Source organism: Lolium perenne, chromosome 1 (assembly GCF_019359855.2).
Source record: "Lolium perenne isolate Kyuss_39 chromosome 1, Kyuss_2.0, whole genome shotgun sequence".
Taxonomy (NCBI): Eukaryota; Viridiplantae; Streptophyta; class Magnoliopsida; order Poales; family Poaceae; genus Lolium; species Lolium perenne.
This window is the reverse complement of record NC_067244.2, coordinates 92,034,736-92,040,735: the sequence shown is the minus strand read 5'-3', so window position 1 is coordinate 92,040,735 and position 6,000 is coordinate 92,034,736.

Here is a 6,000-nt window from a genome sequence, read left to right as displayed (position 1 = left end):
GATGATATATATTTGTCAAAATTTGAATGTATCTATATGCTTTCACTGTCTAGATACATCTGAATTTGGACAAATCTCAGACACTTTCGGTGGGATAGAGGTAGTATATAACTGTGTATACACTAACTAGTGTCTAGTTTTGGTGATGTTAAGACTAGTTTCGTGGGATGGATGCAGTATAACTAATATATTGGACACTCGATTTGAACACATGAATGATTAATGTCCTTAGCTTACATAGTCGTATTTATACTGTGAGCATGAACGATGAACAATGCTGCTGTTTGAATATGGTTGCCAGTAACACCCTATTTGTCTCTATTTCTAATATTACAGAAAATCCGATGCTCCCGTCTGTAATCCCGCCACCGGTGGTGGATGATCAGCAGTACGCGTGGTTCCTCGCTCCATCTGCTGATGGCAAGCGATTGATGATCATCCTTACAGTAAACAACATTGGGATTGCCAATGCTGAAGTACCTCCTGACATTCCCTATGCTGCTAATGGGCTTCAGCTACGGCAGTATCCTCCTGTTGCCACCTACGTCTTTGAGCAGGATCCCTTATCTACTGCACGTGCAGGGGACTTTCTTTGGAGGCAGGTTAACAGCCTCGGCAACCACTCTCTGTTCCTCGGACTCAATTACCCGATCATTGCCAACCTGAAGAAGCGTGAATCCAAAGCTCCTGATGGCACATTGGTTCCATTCATGAGGAAAAACTGCGTCTACACAGCATACCAGAAGATTCTTCATAATCAATGCCCTAAAATTTTGTGATGCAACCTCCAGCCAAATGAAGCTGAGACTGTGGGAGTTACCAGCCTTCCCAGAGATGGTTGGGATAATGTCCGACAAGCGGCTATGTGGTTTAAGCCTGCTTTAAACATTGCCCGTTCGGTGTTACCTTTAAAAAAACACTGACACACTTTTTTTTATTATGCTTGAAGTGTTGAGAAGTAGTACACTGTTTTTAGTATGTACTAGTTTGAATCAGTTTATTTGAACACTGCCCCGCTTTTGTATTTCGTGTTGCCTTCATATTATAACCCATGCATGGCTATTTTAGGATTGACTTTATTTCAGCACTATAATTACAATGTGTGTACGTCCTTTATAATATAGCCACCTCTTGTTGATCATACTCATGAGAGGACAATTCCTATTTTTTTCGCCGCTAAAGGGTAAAGTACATCCCTGGGGGCAGTGATTCTTGCTGCAGGCCACTAAACATGCTTCAACTATGAGCAAGGAAGTAGATGTGCGACCTAGGTGACTGTGCGGACACCACATGTGAACTAAAGAAAAAAAATGTCAATACGGAACTGATGTACATACGACAACTCCTATATGATATGTGTATGTACGATTGAGCATCTGGAGGTGTGCTGCCACCTGCTTCCTCACACGAAGGGTTGGATCTTGTGTTTCGTACACGGATCGGACTGAAATTGTCGTGTGCATAGCAAGGTTCATGTCAATAAGGCTGAGTTTGGCATCTAAGTCTAGGCAACAAATACTTTTGGGTTCCAACGGCCATCTACATGTATTTGCTATTGGCCTACTTTCTCCAGCTGTCGAAGCCCAATAACTACAAATGGGCCTTTCTGCTCATGCAATGTTGGCCCTTTTCTAAAGAACCACAGATCCTATGATTGGCAAAATACATTAACACGGAGATTCTACATAAAAGTTGTTTGTATTTATTTTGAATTATTGGGTTGCAATTTTTGATACTGCTCATGGCCAATATGAAGATCCTTGATCGCTCCATACCCACATGGATCACGGTATTTTCAAAAATTCATAATGTGGATTTGAAATTTAAAACATATCCTAATAATTCCATGATTTATTCTATTAACTTGCAAGATCTTGGAGCGAAAGAGCTTGTATTAGTCTGCAAAAATAATACAGATAAACCTGTCATTAACAAGAAATGAAGGTTTATCGTCCAAAGAGGATGCCATGTGGGACCCATGAGCCAGCAGCGTCCTCAAAATTTCAAATGCGGTAGGATATCCAAAAAAAAGAGCAAGTATCACGAAAATAGGGGTAAAAAATAAATCATAGAAAGGAAACATTTATAGTTCAGAGAGGCTAACGTGTGGGATAGATCTGCCAGCAACATCCTCATCATTTCAAAGTCGGCAGAGGATCAAAAGAAAAATAGCCAGAAATTAGGGGTCAAAAGTAAATCCAACAAAGGAAACTTTTATTCTTCATAGAAGATGACATGTGGGACCGACCTGCCAGCGTCGTCCTCATCGTTTCAAAGGCCGCAGGGGATCAAAAGAAAAAGGTAAAAAGCGAGAAATTAGGGGTAAATAATAAATCCAACACAGGAAAGGTTTATTGTTCATAGAGGCTGACATGTGGGACCCATGAGCCAGCAGCCTCCTCAATTTCAAATGCGGCATAGGATTGAAAGAAAAAGGCAAGTGACCAAAAATCAGGGGGTTGATACGCGTACAGCACGCGTCCGTTGGGAACCCCAAGAGGAAGGTGTGATGCGTACAACGGCAAGTTTTCCCTCAGTATGAAACCAAGGTTTATCGAACCAGTGGGAGCCAAGAAGCACGTTGAAGGTTGATGGCGGCGAGATGTAGTGCGGCGCAACACCAGGGATTCCGGCGCCAACGTGGAACCTGCACAACACAAACCAAGTACTTTGCTCCAACGAAACAGCGAGGTTGTCAATCTCACCGGCTTGCTGTAACAAAGGATTAGATGTATAGTGTGGATGATGATTGTTTGCGTAAAAACAGAGAACAAGATTGCAAGAGATTGTATTTCAGTATAGAGAATTGGACCGGGGTCCATAGTTCACTAGAGGTGTCTCTCCCATAAGATAAACAGCATGTTGGGTGAACAAATTACAGTTGGGCAATTGACAAATAAAGAGGGCATGACCATGCACATACATATTATGATGAGTATTGTGAGATTTAATTGGGCATTACGACAAAGTACATAGACCGCTATCCAGCATGCATCTATGCCTAAAAAGTCCACCTTCAGGTTATCATCCGAACCCCCTCTAGTATTAAGTTGCTAACAACAGACAATTGCATTAAGTATTGCGCGTAATGTAATCAGTGACTACATCCTCGAACATAGCACCAATGTTTTATCCCTAGTGGCAACAACACATCCATAATCTTAGAGGTTTCTCTCACTCCCCCAGATTCACGGAGACATGAACCCACTATCGAGCATAAATACTCCCTCTTGGAGTTACTAGCATCAACTTGGCCAGAGCATCTACTAATAACGGAGAGCATGCAAGATCATAAACAACACATAGACATAAATTGATAATCAACATAACATAGTATTCTCTATTCATCGGATCCCAACAAACACAACATATAGAATTACAGATAGATGATCTTGATCATGTTCGGCAGCTCACAAGACCCGACAATTAAGCACAATGAGGAGAAGACAACCATCTAGCTACTGCTATGGACCCATAGTCCAGGGGTAGACTACTCACACATCACTCCGGAGGCGACCATGGCGGCGTGGAGTCCTCCCGAGATGATTCCCCTCTCGGCAGGGTGCCGAGGCGATCTCCTGAATCCCCCGAGATGGGATTGGCGGCGGCGGCGTCTCCGGAAGGTTTTCCGTATCGTGGCTCTCGATGCGGGGGTTTCGCGACGAAGGCTATTTGTAGGCGGAAGGGCAGGTCAAGGGGCGTCACGAGGGGCCCACACCCTAGGTCGGCGCGGCCAGGGCTTGGGCCGCGCCGCCCTATGGTTTGGCCACCTCGTGGCCCCACTTCATTGACTCTTCGGTCTTCTGGAAGCTTCGTGGCAAAATAGGACCCTGGGCGTTGATTTCGTCCAATTCCGAGAATATTTCCTTACTAGGATTTCTGAAAGCAAAAACAGCAGAAACAAGAATCGGCACTTCGGCATCTTGTTAATAGGTTAGTTCCAGAAAATGCACGAATATGACATAAAGTGTGCATAAAACATGTAGATATCATCAATAATGTGGCATGGAACATAAGAAATTATCGATACGTCGGAGACGTATCAGCATCCCCAAGCTTAGTTCCTGCTCGTCCCGAGCAGGTAAACGATAAACAAAGATAATTTCTGGAGTGACATGCCATCATAACCTTGATCATACTATTTGTAAGCATATGTAGTGAATGCAGCGATCAAAACAATGTATATGACATGAGTAAACAAATGAATCATATAGCAAAGACTTTTCATGAATAGTACTTCAAGACAAGCATCAATAAGTCTTGCATAAGAGTTAACTCATAAAGCAATAAATTAAAGTAAAGGTATTGAAGCAACACAAAGGAAGATTAAGTTTCAGCGGTTGCTTTCAACTTATAACATGTATATCTCATGGATATTGTCAATGTAAAGTAATATAACAAGTGCAATATGCAAATATGTAGGAATCAATGCACAGTTCACACAAGTGTTTGCTTCTTGAGGTGGAGAGAAATAGGTGAACCGACTCAACATAAAAGTAAAAGAATGGTCCTTCAAAGAGGAAAGCATCGATTGCTATATTTGTGCTAGAGCTTTGATTTTGAAAACAAGAAACAATTTTGTCAACGGTAGTAATAAAGCATATGTATCATGTAAATTATATCTTACAAGTTGCAAGCCTCATGCATAGTATACTAATAGTGCCCGCACCTTGTCCTAATTAGCTTGGACTACCGGGATTATCGCAATGCACATGTTTTAACCAAGTGTCACAAAGGGGTACCTCTATGCCGCCTGTACAAAGGTCTAAGGAGAAAGCTCGCATTGGATTTCTCGCTATTGATTATTATCAACTTAGACATCCATACCGGGACAACATAGACAACAGATAATGGACTCCTCTTTTATGCATAAGCATGTAGCAACAATTAATTTTCTCATATGAGATTGAGGATATATGTCCAAAACTGAAACTTCCACCATGGATCATGGCTTTGGTTAGAGGCCCAATGTTCTTCTCTAACAATATGCACGCTCTAACCATAAGGTGGTAGATCTCCCTTACTTCAGACAAGACGAACATGCATAGCAACTCACATGATATTCAACAAAGAGTAGTTGATGGCGTCCCCAGGAACATGGTTATCGCACAACGAGCAACTTAATAAGAGATAAAGTGCATAAGTACATATTCAATACCACAATAGTTTTTAAGCTATTTGTCCCATGAGCTATATATTGTAAAGGTGAAGAATGGAAATTTAAAGGTAGCACTCAAGCAATTTACTTTGGAATGGCGGAGAAATACCATGTAGTAGGTAGGTATGGTGGACACAAATGGCATAGTGGTTGGCTCAAGTATTTTGGATGCATGAGAAGTATTCCCTCTCGATACAAGGTTTAGGCTAGCAAGGCTATTTGAAACAAACACAAGGATGAAGCGGTGCAGCAAAACTTACATAAAAGACATATTGTAAACATTATAAAACTCTACACCGTCTTCCTTGTTGTTCAAACTCAATACTAGAAATTATCTAGACTTTAGAGAGACCAAATATGCAAACCAAATTTTAGCATGCTCTATGTATTTCTTCATTAATGGGTGCAAAGTATATGATGCAAGAGCTTAAACATGAGCACAACAATTGCCAAGTATCACATTATCCAAGACATTTTAGCAATTACTACATGTATCATTTTCCAATTCCAACCATATAACAATTTAACGAAGAAGAAACTTCGCCATGAATATTATGAGTAGAGCCTAAGGACATACTTGTCCATATGCTACAGCGGAGCGTGTCTCTCTCCCACACAGTGAATGCTAGGATCCATTTTATTCAAACAAAACAAAAACAAAAACAAACCGACGCTCCAAGAAAAGCACATAAGCTGTGATGGAATAAAAATATAGTTTCAGGGGAGGAACCTGATAATGTTGTCAATGAAGAAGGGGATGCCTTGGGCATCCCCAAGCTTAGACGCTTGAGTCTTCTTGATATATGCAGGGGTGAACCACTGGGGCATCCCCAAGCTTAGAG